The sequence below is a fragment of the Curcuma longa genome, unplaced genomic scaffold, assembly GCF_044706935.1.
Source record: "Curcuma longa cultivar G26 ecotype Majalengka, Jawa Barat unplaced genomic scaffold, ITB_CL_G26_1.1 contig_16195, whole genome shotgun sequence".
In the NCBI taxonomy this organism is placed as follows: domain Eukaryota; kingdom Viridiplantae; phylum Streptophyta; class Magnoliopsida; order Zingiberales; family Zingiberaceae; genus Curcuma; species Curcuma longa.
In genome coordinates, this window is record NW_027430299.1 from 1 (window position 1) to 15755 (window position 15755).

General features: G+C 36.1%; 1 long non-coding RNA gene across 1 annotated transcript; it reads left to right on the forward strand.

The window, feature by feature from the left end:
- Positions 1 to 3287: 3287 nt before the first annotated feature.
- Positions 3288 to 10424, forward strand: LOC141816349 (uncharacterized). The gene is made up of 4 exons (XR_012600679.1): positions 3288 to 3730; positions 3828 to 3936; positions 4429 to 4504; positions 10053 to 10424. It is a non-coding gene; the product is annotated as an uncharacterized LOC141816349 (long non-coding RNA).
- The last annotated feature ends 5331 nt before the right edge of the window (positions 10425 to 15755 follow it).

Below are 15755 nucleotides of genomic sequence, written 5' to 3' on the forward strand. Positions count from 1 at the left end.
TGAGAATTGGGATAGAAGATGTGAAAGAGATATCAGACACTTTACGGAAGCATTTCGAAATTGATTTACCTAAGAATAAGTTTTCATTTTTTTTAAATCCATTGTAATTATTTAATCTTTTTTCTAATAAAATAAAAATGAAAAATCGAAAGAAAAAGAAAAAATGGGTTTTTCTTTTTTGACACAATTCGTATTTTCGTGGAATGATCATAAAAAAATTAATGTATCTAAGGAATAGTGACTTCAAAGTCACTGTTCCTTCATAGCTACATTATGGTATTTTACGGGTTGAATCAATTTAGAAAAGACCTAAACTTAGGGATTTATCAATAGGTAATGTTGCTCCAACATCCCCCGAAGGAACCGGACATGATAATTTTTCATCATCCGGCTCGAGCCCACATATCATATATAATGACTCCATGTAAGAAAGTATTTACCAGATTCCATTTTATAGAGTTGGACCTATTCATTGCAATTAATTCAGTTCTAAGTACATAAGGGGCTTACATGATGGTTGGATGCGGAGACACATTTGGCTGTGAATTCATTCCAACGTGGCAGATAAAATAATATATCTGCATGGCCTAATCAATAGTTCAAGTCACACACTCCCATAATCCACCCTATACTCGGAAAATCTACTTCAACTATTTATATCAAATCAAATAAGGAATACAATATTTTGAAGTTGAAGAAAAATATCCAAATAACATGTCTTACTTTTTCAATAATCCATATTTCTAGCAATGAATCAGTAGATACAATATGCTTTTAACAGGCAAGTCGTGAAACAAGAGGATCAAAAGACGGGCTAAAGAGCTTATTTGAGGTACCCGAACGTAAGAGTGAATGGCTTTGGGAAAGAAATACCTAGCACGTAATACTGTAATCTGCTCTAGCAGAAACCAGTATTACGTTCATGGCCCTGCTAGCGCCGTAATTTCAGGCGTCGCGTATTACTTACAATGGGTGGGGGTGGGGCAGGCGCCATTTACTCTTTCCATTCACTCTACGGATAGACCCGATAGGCATATTTCGACCATAAGGGCAGGGATGAGGGAAAGAGTCCAAAAGTTGGAGTTAGAAACCCGGCTTAAAAGCACTTTTCCGGACAACTTAATTTCAATAAAGTGAGAAACCCCAGAGCAGATTACAGTATTACGTGAATGGCCCAAAGCCAAACAGATTCACTCTTCTCTCGGACTGATGGTCGAGCCATCTAAAGATGCCCTTATAAATTACTAAATGAAGGGCGACCCCTCGGCCGTATTTTTGGCATACTGTCCCCTATGGATTCAGTGAGATCAAAAGTGATAAACCCCGTTGGCAGACAACGAGCACCAGCTAACCTTACAAGACACGATCTACTAAGACCGTACTTTACTTTTCAGCTAACTGACACAGACCGATAAGTGACGAAGATGCTAAAACAGCTTTGGCAGAAATTTACGTCAAGTTAACTTGCTATCCAAAATTGCTTAGCGAACTCTAGCGCTCCCAGTGCGGAATCGATTTCTTTCTATTCTTATATATAAACGAAAGTTTTAACAGATCTCTGTACTTTTCAGCCACAGCTTACCTTATTACAATATCATCGCCGAGAAGGGCATACTTTAGAAAAGGTCCCTTTCTCCTTGGGTTAAGAAGGTACGCAGCCAACCATATAATGGTGTGAGAGGCTGAAGAGGGCCCAAGAGCCATCCAAGGGTTTTTTCCGCAGTGACAATACTTCGCTTTATTTAATAAAGGGCGAATAGAATACATTAACAGGGTCCCCAGCACATCGCGCCAACAACGGGCCAAAACAACAAGCAAATACTTTGACCGGCCACCTATCTGTCTTTTCCGATAAATCAATGGACAGAATGTTAGAAGGTCATGCACCTGAATATACATATGGTAATGTTCATCTATTATTAAAAACAAGTCATTTATGGATATTAGCAGGAGGTTCGTGCAGATCTAGTATAGTGTCTTTTTCGCTCCACAAGGATCAAGATCAAATGAATCCTCATGCTTTTTCTGTCGAAGAAAGATATATCTCTGATCTATCAATGACTAACGGTCGAGTAAGATATAAATTGTTAGATACTTCTGATAAAAAAGATAAGAAAATTCTTGACTATTCAACAAGACCTGATCAAACCATATCTAATGGTCATTGGAATATTATATATCCTTCTATTATCCAAGGGAATTCTTATTTCTTGGCGAAAAAGCGAAGAAATAGATTCATCATCCCATTACAATATGATCAAAAACGAGAGAATGAACTAATACCCTGTTTTGGTATTTCAATCGAAATACCAAAACAGGGTATTTTACGTAGAAATAGTATTCTTGCTTTTTTTGATGATCCACGATACAGAAGAAATAATTCGGGAATTACTAAATATGGGACCGTAGAGGTCAATTCAATTATCAAAAAAGAGGATTTGATTGAGTATAGAGGATCAAAAGAATTTATTCCGAAATACCAAATGAAAGTAGATCGTTTTTTTTTTATTCTCGAGGAAGTGCATATTTTACCTGAATCTTCATTGATAATGGTCCAGAACAATAGTATCATTGGAGTAGATACACAACTCGCTTTAAATACAAGAAGTCGAGCAGGCGGATTAGTCCGCCTGGAGAGAAAAAAAAAAAATATTGAACTAAAAATATTTTCCGGAGATATTTATTTTCCTGGAGAGGCAGATAAGATATCTAGGCACAGCGGCATTTTTATACCACCGAAAACAAAAAAAAAAAATTCTAAGGAATCAAAAAAATTGAAAAATTGGATCTATGTCCAACGGATCACACCCACGAAGAAAAAGTATTTTGTTTCGGTTCGACCCGTAGTCACATATGAAATAACTGATGGCATAAATTTAGCAACACTTTTTCCTCAAGATCTCTTGCGGGAAAAGGATAATGTCCAACTTAGAGTTGTCAATTATATCCTTTATGGAAATGGCAAGTCAATTCGAGGAATTTTTCACACAAGTATTCAATTAGTTCGCACTTGTTTAATATTGAATTGGGATCCAGAACAAAATGGTTCTCCGAAAGAGATTCGTGCTTCCTTTATTGAGGTAAAGGGAAATGATCTGATTCGAAATTTCATGAGAATTGAGTTAGTAAAGTCCAGCATTTCGTATATCGGAAAAAGATATGATAGGGCAAGTTCAGGATTGATTTCCGATAATGGATTAGATCGTACAAATATAAATCCTTTTTACTGCATATTTCTGATGCAATTGCAAATTCAGGTGCATCACTTATCCATGCATTGCAGGCTTTTCTAGAAGCACTATTTCAACAGCTGCTCCTAGCAATGTCACATCCTGATCCTAACATAAGAGGTGGTTCTCATCGGATCTTTTTTGCTATTCATATGCCCACAATTATTTGTCCTTGGTCAATCCTTGCTATTCCACTTTCTTTCAATGGATACAATCCAAGGAACACATTTGGTAGCACTCTCAGGTTATGCCTCCTCAAGAATCATTTTGGAAATGTTCAGACTCAAGGGATCCAATGCCAATGGATCCCTAGTAAATGTAAGGGCAAATGATAAGGCCGCGGAAGAGGGGACAGATGTTCAAATGCAAACCTTGGATGCAAGCTCTGGTCAATACAGAGTTGACTCTTTCCAGAGCAAAAGTCAGAGCATGGTGTTTCCTCATCTTGATAAATCAACTGAGGGGAAAGATGCTGTCAGACTTGAAGAGGAAGTAGCACTGTAACTTTTTTAGTCATTGAATGAGACATTTCACAATCATCGATTGGAGTGACAATCCCATATTGTACTAATCTGCCCATTTTATTTGATCACGTAGGATCTGATACTTATGTGACTCTCATCAATTTGGGTCCAAGCCATATTGCCAGAAAATACTCTTGCAAATTTTGAGACATTGGCCCACACATGCAGTTTCTCAAACAAAGGTACCTTCTTGGACATATTACTTACTTTTGTGCAGTTTTCTTTTCGATATTGTTGAAGATTTCAACTGCTAACCATTTAAGTCACAATGTGTCCTATCTTCATCATAGTCAGATTGGAATATCTTGAACCATACACCCGATTACAACAAAGTAAAAGCCAAGACTTATAAACTAAGAGTCTCATAATGGATGTTAAGATAGATATAGCGAAGATTCAGATTACCACATGTGATGGTGCTAATAAATATTTGATTGGATAATCAACTAGAGCAAAAAAATGTAGATGTTAGGAAAGTGGTTGATTTATTGATTTATAATAAAACATTTTGCGCATTCATGTTGCATGCATTAGTGTTTTCTATCATGGCTCATTAAAATTTTCCATACATATTGCTTCCTGTTGTACTCTTTGATTGTGAATATCTGACCTTTAGCAGCAATGCTATAATTTTTTATTTGCAATGTGTATTGACACATTATATACTCTTCCAGAACTCTAGTCATGTGGCCATGGCTCGATGTTTTCAATTAACATTCTCATCGAGGAGGATTTCTCTAGATAATAGAAGTGAGTTCCTTGATCATCATGCTACTTTTTATTCCTTGATCACTCTGATATGATTAATTTTCAATGTGAAAATCAGTTCATGACAAACCAATTTTATCTTACACATTTTGAAGTTTGAAGTTTAATTTTCTATGTTATGTTCCTCTTGCTAGTGAAGGGGAGCCTTGATGTAACGATAAAATTGTTATCGTGTGACTTAGAGGTCATGGATTCAAGTTGTGGAAATAACATTTTGCTAAGTAGGTAAGGTTGCGTATAATAGACTCTTTCCCATGACCCCGCATTAACGAAAGTTTCGTGCACCATACTATCTTTTTTGTTAATCTTGCTAGATTGGTAATTAGTGGCTAGTGTATTTTTAGGTTTAACTCATGTACCAGGTTGAATAGGACCTTGGTTTAGTATTTTTTCCATACTTATATATATTCTTGTTCTTAAATATATTCAAGTTCTAATTGTACGCCTATGTTTCAATGGAGATTAATTAAGTGCTGATTAATGGGTTTGAAGTTCTAAAGATCAAATTTTGAGATTGAAAGACAATTTCTTCCAAGATAACATTGTTTTAGAAAGCCTTTGTATGTAGTTGCACAGACAAAATTACACCATCGTTAATATGACTTGATTAACATAATTTTACTGGACAACAAGTATATTTTTTGTACTCTTTAAGTTGATAGATAAATTTTTTTTACATGAATTATGATGGTTTGTTAACATTCATTATTATATGGTATATGTTTTGTGTTATGTATTTGTTTTGATTATGTGTAATTTTACCTTCAAATTATTTTCATATAGAATTATGAATTGCTTAGGATAATTATTTTAATTATTAAGCAATGCCCATTAATTTATCTAAATAGAGTGTTTTGATCGATTGACTTGATATATTATATATAAACTACAATACTTTGCGATATAGCTAATGTTCATTTAAAGTATAGATCACATCTAATCATGCCCAAATTGATAAGAAGATGTAAGAATTGAAGTTACTCCCACCTGGGATTGGATCGCTTGCCCTAGTGTATGTGAGGTCTAAATTTTATACATGATGATGCCATTTTCGCTTGCTTGGGCTCCTCTCCTGAAGCTAGGATCGCTTCCTAAAGGTCTAAATTTTGGTAGCATATGAAGCAAAGTAAGTTATAGTTGGCTGGCTCTATCGGTGTGACTACTCTGAAACTCAAGTCAGTGTCGAGTGGAAGAAATGGAAGTCTCACAGAGATGCGAGACAAAGAGAAGAATACTAGAAAGGAATTGAGAGAGCTTGGTGGATAAGAGTTCCTCTGTGAGCAAGAAGAAAATCATACCTTAACTTTCCTTCCTCGGTGATAGCTAACGCAAAGGAATCTCCACCTGGGATGCCATGCACCCATCTGTTATCCTTATGAAGGTCGGTTAGGGGACTTGATACGATCCCCGTTATATAAAATGTCACGTGTCCTTCAGTTATTTGTACTACGGGCGATTAGTGTTGGCCAGATAATCGAACCGATGTTTTGATCATGGCAAAGGATTTAAGTTAATGTTATGTTGTGAGTTAACAAGCTAAGTTGAGTGTGCAGGTAACAGAGGTAAAATCCTAGTTGTAGGCTAGACAAAGAAGTCCTAGTCAATGGACTAGGCAAGGAAGTCTTAGTTAGGTGTGGACTGGGCAGGAAGTCTTGGCAAATCAAAGGCATACACCAGGCAGGAAGTCTAGGTGGGTCAGGGGACCAGATGTCTAGTAGAACGATGGGTCAGCGAGGATCGGACATCGAAGGAAAGTTCTGGGGGTCGAGGATTGGATATTGAGCAAAAGTCCAACCAAGCCTGGAGAATCGGATGGTTGGCAGAAGATAATTCTTCTGAGAGGAGTAGGTGAGGACGCGCTCCCTTGAAGAGAACAGTAGGAGTAGGTCTGACCTAGAGTTTCACTGGAAACCTAAAAGCCAAGACTAGACCAAATAGTTATAAAACTGTCTAACTTTAAATGTCCTATCAAATATTTATTATGCTAATTCTGTGATGCAGGAAATTAAGGGACCGGAACTTCGGGTTCTGGGTGTCCCTATTGGATCTAGGTGACCGGGCAGTCCAAGCGTCCAGAGGGGATCCATGCGCTCAGATGTTAGCTCTTCAAGCTAGCGAAGCGGATGAGGTGGCGAGCCAGGATTGGACGGGGACACCTCAGCTTCTAGGCGCCCGGAGAATGATAAGACACGATAATGTCAAAGTTGATTCGACAACCTCCACATCAGCATTCCAGGTGCCCAGAAGGGATATAGGCATCCAGAGATATTAAGTGTCGATAGCAGATCGACGAGCTGACGTGAAGGTGCCCAGATCTGTCAATAAAAGCATCTATGAGAGGAACCCTAATGGTACCAATTCACACTCATCTTACGTTGATTCTACATGCGACCGAAGCTTCTGAGACATTGCTGTTATGTCGAAATGCTGCATCGATAATCGTACACACTTGCTAATTCTTTTATCGGTAATCAAATTGCTTTTATATTATTCGTCTATTGTACTTAACTCTTAGATGATAAAAGTGTTACCGTTCCTACATCTTTTGTAAATGCGAGATTCTTTCGTTGATTGCCCAATGAAAATAGTTAAGAATTGCGGGCTTTGGAGTAGCAACTAGTGACTGTGAACTAAGTAAAAACAAACGAGTCACCTTTAGTGTTTTTACGCTATCTTCCATTGTGTATTCTTTATTTGTTTTATGATCTTTTCGAAAAAGCGTGAACAAGCGACAACTAGCATTCTCATCGATCCTATAATTAGTAGACCCGATTCGATAGCCGTTACAGGGATTTTCATATAAGTTATCAATGTCGATTGGTTATTTGCATGACAAGAGATTAGGAGACTAGATCCGATCACCGTTATGGAAATCTCCAGGTGTCACTGAGAGGCGTAGTTGAGTACCAACTTGGCCCAACAACTAGTTCCAGGATGCGTCTTCTTAGCCTGAGTGAGCGTTGGTGCTCAGGCATGTCAATCTGAAGAAAAACCTTTAGTGTTCAGGAAATGCCCACCCTTAGTGTTTGGGCATGCCAATCTGAAAATGGCATTTGGTGCTCGGGAATGTCGATGTTCGAGAAATTGAGTATGGGTGCTCGGGGATCTTGGGTGCTCGGGGATATTAGATTAATTTTAGATTCGGTTGAGGTTTACTTTGTCGTAAAATTTAATAGAATATTGTATTTAGAGGATATTGTATTTTAAAATTTGCAGGACCTTGATTTGTGGATCCTATTGTATTTGGGGGTTCTTATTGCAACGTGTCATACCAGGTGGATACTCCTATACTTGATCAATACACGTCTTTTCGTACTACATGATTTAGTATAAATTTGTGATTAATTATCCTGTTGCTATTCTTATTACATTCGTTGCTTGATACTTACTATTGACTTTGATATGATCTCATTGTCATCAATACAGTCTTATTAATTGTTGTTTATCTGTGCTGACTCATTATGATTGATGTTGTGTATATCTTAGTAGATGTAGTAGTTAATTGTCAAACTTAGTATCATAATATGTTGTTGTTGTTGGCTCTCACTAAGACTATTGTTGATAGTGGTACAGTGAGAGCATTATCACACTACCTGTGGGTGCGACGCACTGCTTGTGTGGGTGCGACGCACTACTTGTGTGGGTGCGACCAGGACTAGCTAGATAGCTCTCCTGGAATACTGCCCCTCCCCCTCACGTATAGTTGGTCTGTTGTTGGAGCGGGTGATTCCTATTGTGCGCCCCAGTTTACTGCACTGTGTGAGTGTCTGGGGATGTTGAGTGGGAACAGTGACCAGGCAGCTAAACAGTTCCCCTGAGATATTTCCCCACTCTTCATTCACGTGTAGTGGTCTACTATTGGAGTGTGTGCAGTTATCCTGTTTGGCTCCCCAGTTCACTGCCTGTATGGGTGTCTGGGGGTGGCGAGTGCAGATAGTGACCATGCATGTTATTTGTGATGTATGTTGCATATGTGCATGTATATGTTGGTAGTTTATCTTATCTTACTACATTTGTTGATTGTTTATTTAATGCATCTATGTGTATGGTTGTTGCATTTGTATGATATATGTTTGTTATATGGTGTGACATTACCTGCATTGGTTGTATATGCATGATATCTGTTATATGTTATTGACCTTGTTCATTAAGTATCCTTTGAAGAGGCTGTATATCCTTTGAGATCCATGTTATATATTATGCTGTGCACTTCTATCTAGTACTCACTAAGTATTTTATACTCACCACCCAGATCCTGGGGTTTCCTTTCTTTCTCCCCTGGTAGCAGATAAGGATATTGTTTTGAAGCTTAGAGTTTTGCCGGACTGCCCTCATCTCACAGCAGAAGGAGTTGTTTTCCTTCGTGTGTTTTTGGATTGTATTTAAATTTGTGTTTTGGATTCCTGTTCGTATTCGTGTGGACTTAGTTGTTTTTATAATTCTGCTATGGAAATTTTTATTATCGTTGCTTGTGGAGTTTGTCGTTTGATTTTGTTGTGAGCACTATTGATGTGCTTTGGGATTTTCATTGTTACGTAGTTGATGTGTTGGTAATCATATCTTGTTGGTATGTGTACGTGGTTTGGTTGGTTGTGGGTGGTATTTTTACATGTATGTGTTGGATATGTTGTATTGTTGAGCGGCCGTGTGAGCCTTTATATTGAAATATATTAGGGAAAGTTGAATTATTACAGCGGAGATGATGTCAAAATTTTTCGAACAACCGTCTCTCGGGATGTGACAGACGAATTCCATGGGATTGATTGGATTGGATCGGAACACAAGGCAAGATAAAAGTTCAATCACCTAGATTATTTAGTCGATTGAACGGGGTTCAGTCAATGGGACGAGGCCTATAAAAGAAACCTCAGGATTCGAGATCAAAAATAACCATCCAATTCTCTGATCAACTCTTATCTTCTCTGCTGCTCTAATTCGTGCAAGTACAATTGCTGTGACGCCGAAAGACTCTTTGACAATCATGATAAAATTTCGATCTAAAAGTTATTGGTATATTATTTTTTTACTTGCATTCATCTTAAAAGAGAATAGTAGTTTGTTACTATCACCCTCATTCTTGGATGCATTCTCTTCTTGTCCGAAAGTTTTCGAAGAGAAAATTTTTAGTGGATTGCTCATTCGTTTACGATCCAAGGAATCTGACCTTTGGAGTAGCAGTTGTTGGACTGTAAACCAAGTAAAAAGAATTGTGTTATTGTGATTTATCTTTCATTTTTCCTTGAACCAAGTAAAAAGAATTGTGTTCTTGTGATTTATTTTATTTTCATTTTCCGCTGTGACTTTATTTGAGTTTTCATAAAAGAAAAGAAATGATTTTCAATGGCGTGATATTCACCCTCCTCTATCGCCTATTTTGTTTGAGTTTTCATAAAAAAAAAGAAACGATTTTCAATGGCGTGGTATTCACCCTCCTCTATCGCCTATTTTGGTCCTACAAAGACTGATGTTATTCAATCTTTTTTTTTTATTTCACATGCGCATGAAAGATATGTTCTTTAAATTTTTATAGGCTTTCAGAGTGGTTGCACCAACTGAACCGCCTCCAACCTTCAGAAAACTTTCAAAGAGTAAATTGTGGGAAAAGAGGTGTTTACCTCAACTCATAGCATTCCACTTCCAGCTTGGATTTTGCATCTGAACCGTTTTCAACCATGTAGAAGTACTATTGAGGAGACAATGAAGGAGGGAAAAGTGCATCACGATACTGATCACACAAGGATAGCTCTCTTTCACTTGGACCATTCCACCACAAGCGTGACTTTTACTTCTGAATCGTCTTCAACCACAAGAAATAAAGAGGAATTCGTTATTTATTTTTTTACTTTATACTTTTCTTTACCTTCATTCTTTGCTTCCATATTTTGCTTTCTTACTTTGTACTTTATTTGGTTCATATTTCATTTGGTTGTAAATAAACATCTTCATGTGTGTTTCTTAGTAATATTTTGAGAATTATAAAAGTTTTTTAAATTTGACTATAAAATTTTAGGTCATTGGACATGATTGAATGTTTTCTTTGCATTTTATCAGTTAGTGTGGTAATGAGTTCTATTTTCAATAATTAAGATTGATGGTCAAAAATTACCTAGTGAAGACTAATCATATGCCTAATTTTTATTTTTTTTATGTGGTATGCACTCATAACAATTGAACTCTAAAACTTGTTTTGCTCCTTTTGAAATCACAATATCATCTACATGCATGAATGAAGGGCATCTTTTTCCTTTGATTTATTTTTCTTTCAAATGCTAGTTGAATAACTCACTCAACACTTTTATCTCCCACCACCTTTACTTTGCCTTAATTCCATTGAGAGTTTTGGATTGATTGCCACTTTTGTCTCCTAACTCAACACTTTGATGAGTTAGGTTGTCCAAAAATTTAAATGTGGGGGAAGGAGGTTCTATATTTTTGGAAATCTTGAAGATTTTGCTAGGATTGGTTCATTTTCTTTGTTTTTGATATCGTTGGTGGAATTTTAGAGCTGAATTTTTTTGATACACTCCTCCAATTGAGGTTCTAGTCAATTCAGTATTAATTGATACTTCTTCCAAACTTAACTTTTAATGACCTAGGTTAAAAGGTTGAAATCGAAATCAGAATTCAGAATTAGCCTCATTTTTGTTTTAGATTTTGTTTTTGCTGCTGTTGGACTGGAAGGAACCTAAATCTATTGTAGCCAAGTTTCTTATGCTGCTACTTGATTAGTGAAAAACTTAAGTAAATATCTTGTTTACTTGGTTTCATGGAGCTGAATTCTAAAGACTTGGCCTTTGTATCAGATTTTTGGAAATTGTAGATGCAAAGAATTATATATCACAGGAACAAAAGAGGGAAAAGTCTATCAATTCCATCTTAGAAGCTCCATAGCTGATCTTGCCATGTATAAGAGTCTCTATGATTTAGGCCTGAGCTCCATTAAAATTGCAATTGCTGCAACAGGAAGCTGAAGCAACAAGAGTATAGGACTCAGTTTTAATTCTGAAATTCTTGAGCAGGGTTTATGGACCTGATTTTTGAGTTTCTGAATTGTAAAAGTTCGTCAAGCTTCGATGCAATTCAGAATGATCCAAGTGCTGCTATGAGACTGGGAATGAAGCAGAATGTTGAAAGAGATAAAAAGAAATGATGGAAGCTGGTTTAAAGGCAAGAACTGAAATGCAGGAAGTCATCTGTAGGAACTGAAGTGGGTGTGACACTGAAGTGGTGATACAGTGATCATCCCGATCAGTTAAGAAAAAAAAAAGAAAGAAAGTAAAGAGAGAATTGTGCCAACAGAACTTGCTGGGACAGATTTTGTGCCAACTCTTAATGTTGTTTATAACCATCAGCACTTTGAATTAGAACGGTTGTTAATTCAGTGTCAAATGATACTTTCTTCCAAATTGAATTATTTACAAAAAAACTGATAAATCTCAGTTAGCCTTATTGACTTATCCCTGAGGGTTCACGGAAATTTCCCATTCAGTGTCAAATGATACTTTCTTCAAACGCCCAGCATAAATTGAATTTTTTATGAGTTGAGCTGAAGTTACCCTTAAATCATAATTCTGAAACCATGAGTGTAAAATCACAGCTTTCAGAACCTAGCTCATTTTTGGAATTCTGAAATAGGTGGCTGAATTCTTAAAATACAAAAGTTCTTTGAGATCTAAACAGTTGGATTGTGATCTTCAATCCATTCAGAAGGGGAAGGAATTGTAAATGAACTAGGCATGGATCAAGAACCTTTCAAAGAAAAAAAAAAGAAAACTGAAAACAACAAAGCTATTAGATTGCAGTTTCAGTATTGGATTTCTTTGGCCTGATTACGGAACGTGAGATATGAATTCACGAATTGTAGGGATCGATTCCTTATTAGAGATTTCTTAAGTGACGATGGTTGCATTACTAGAACTTAACTCTTAATGGCCTAGCTTGAAAGGTTGAAATCGAAATCAGAATTCAGAATTAGCCTCATTTTTGTTTTTGATTCTGTTTTTGCTGCTGTTGAACTGGAAGGATGAAAGTTTTTTTATCTAAGCTGTTTAAAGGCATTCTAGCTTTGATCTTGCTAAGTACTGCACATAGGAAGAACTAGAACAAGAGTAGAAAAGGAAAGGAGTTGTTGAATTGTTGGAATTTACAGAATTTGCAAAAATGAAACAGCAGATTATGTACCAACCTAAATCTATTGTAGCCAAGTTTCTTATGCAGCTACTTGATTAGTGAAAAACTTAAGCAAAGATCTTGTTTACTTGGGTTTCATGGAGCTGAATTCTAAAGAATTGTGCCTTTGTATCAGATTTTTGGAAATTGTAGATGCAAAGAATTATATCACAGGAACAAAAGAGGGAAAAGTCTATCAATTCCATCTTAGAAGCTCCATAGCTGATCTTGCCATGTATAAGAGTCTCTATGATTTAGGCCTGAGCTCCGTTAAAATTGCAATTGCTGCAACAGGAAGCTGAAGCAACAAGAGTATAAAACTGTTTTAATTCTGAAATTCTTGAGCAGGGTTTATGGACCTGATTTTTGAGTTTCTGAATTGTAAAAGTTCGTCAAGCTTTGATGCAATTCAGAATGATCAAGTGCTGCTATGAGACTTGGGAATGAAGCAGAATGTTGAAAGAGATAAAAAGAAATGTTGGAAGCTGGTTTAAAGGCAAGAACTGAAATGCAGGAAGTCATCTGTAGGAACTGAAGTGGGTGTGACACTGAAGTGGTGATACAGTGATCATCCCGATCAGTTAAGAAAAAGAAGAAGAAAGAAAGTAAAGAGAGAATTGCGCCAACAGAACTTACTGGGACAGATATTGTGCCAACTCTTAATGTTGTTTATAACCATCAGCACTTTGAATTAGAACGGCTGTTAATTCAGTGTCAAATGATACTTTCTTCCAAATTGAATTCTTTACGAGTTGAGCTGAAGTTACCCTTAAATCATAATTCTGAAACCATGAGTGTAAAATCACAGCTTTTAGAACCTAGCTCATTTTAGGAATTCTGAAATAGGTGGCTGAATTCTTAAAATACAAAAGTTCTTTGAGATCTAAACAGTTGGATTGTGATCTTCAATCCATTTAGAAGGGGAAGGAATTGTAAATGAACTAGGCATGGATCAAGAACCTTTCAAAGAAAAAAAACAAAAAAAAAAAAAGAAAACTGAAAACAACAAAGCTATTAGATTGCCGTTTCAGTATTGGATTTCTTTGGCCTGATTACGGAACGTGAGATATGAATTCACGAATTGTAGGGATCAATTCCTTATTAGAGATTTCTTAAGTGATGATGGTTGCATTACTAGAATTCTGAAGCAAAAGGGCAGTGACACACAAAGAATGTGTATCAAGATAAAACTGAGCTATTGAATTCAGTCCTTTCCCTTGCTGATTGATGTTGTTGAGAGTAGAACGGAAAAGGGGATCACAGAATCTAATTTTTCAGGAAGCTGCCGAAGAGGTTAGACTTTGTGATCAAAGCCTCTGGCTGTTACTTCAAGACGCACAAATCAAATAACATGTTTCTTTTTTATTTCGTTCAAAGCCTCTGGCTGTTACTTCAAGACGCACAGTCCTTAACTATTTTCGATGGACAATTCACTAAAGGACTCTTTCACACAATGAGAAAGTGTGTCATTTTTTACAAAATGAGGAACGGTAACACATTTATTGTTCCTAAAAAATATATGCACAAAGACAAGTAAAATTATGCTACTAGTTACTGATAATGATTGGAGGCTTGAGTATGGTGTCGGTGTAGCGTCTTGGCGTTGCAGTAGCATTTCGAAAGCGTGGATCACTTGAATAGCGATTTCAAAATTATCTTGAATGATGTTTTGAATGCTCTGTTTGTAGGTGTTTTTATGGAGCAATTCGAATGCTTGGATACCCTTTCGAGGCACCCCCACCGTAGGCTATCTGATCTGTTATAATTGCTTTGGGAGCCTAAAATGTGGATGTGGCAATTGTGAGATCAGACTTGGCTCCATTGCATCTTATCCTTCTTCGAATGTTTAGATTCCTTCCAGGCACTTGAAAGCTGAGGTGTCTCGGCCAATTGGAACTTGTCATCTCATCCGCCTCGTTGGCCCGAAGAAATCTTATTCGGATGCCTAGATCTGATAGGGGCACCAGAACTATCTAGGCGTCCGGATCCAATAGGGGCGTTTAGAATCCAATTTTCTGGATTTCCTTTAAACTCATTTTCCTGCATCATAGAGTTAGAATAATACAAGTATAATGCAGGATTTAAGTTTAGACAGTTTTACAATTATCTGGTCTTGACTTTGAGGTTCTAATGAAATTCTAGATCAGACCGACATCTACTGTTTCCTTCAAGGGAATGCGTTCTCACCTATTCCTCTAAGAAGAGTTATTATTTGAAAGATTATTATTTTCAAAACTTTTCAAAAGTTAAATAAAAAAAACTCTTCCTTAATTCAATCTCTCCCCCTAAAAATCACATACTTTAAGTTTTAGAAATCACTCTGTTAAAAAAAATAGTTTTAGTTTAAGAAAGTTTTATACTTTGGAAAACACTTTAAAACTACTTTAGATAAATGGTACTTTGAAAACACTTACTTTTAAAAACTTATACTACTGTTTTGAAAAACACTTATCTTAATATTTTTTGAAAATCACTTATCTTTGAAAGACTATCTTGACTTTGAAGTTACTTTTCCTTTTGATATAATCAAAAATTAATAAGGTTTTGAAAGTGTTAGGGAGAAAGTTTTGAAAAAAAAAAATTTATGGTTTTAAAACAATTAAAATTTTTACATGAAGGTTTGAATCTTTTTTTAAGATGTAACACTTGCAATAATGAAACAAAATTATGTAAACAACAACACCATTCTTAATTAATTGTATTGATAGCAAATAAATTTATAGAGCCTAGAGTCCAAGCATGATGATTAAATTTATAAAATAAAATATTTAAAAATACAACATCTATGAAATTGTCTTTATCAACATGTTTAACTTATGTTATTAGCTGACTCTTAGAAGATAGTAATTTTTATTAAGTTAGTCAAGTTAAGTGTATATTTTTAGCTAGTTAATTACTATGAAAGAATACTTAACTTGATTTATATTTATTTGTATTTTTAGTCCAGATTTATGGTAATGTGTTGATATAAGCATTTGAAATCCAGATTTGACCTTAAGCATCTCATACCATCCTAAGTGATTCAGTACACAAGCTAGTTAATTGTAAGGTATTTGTGAGATAT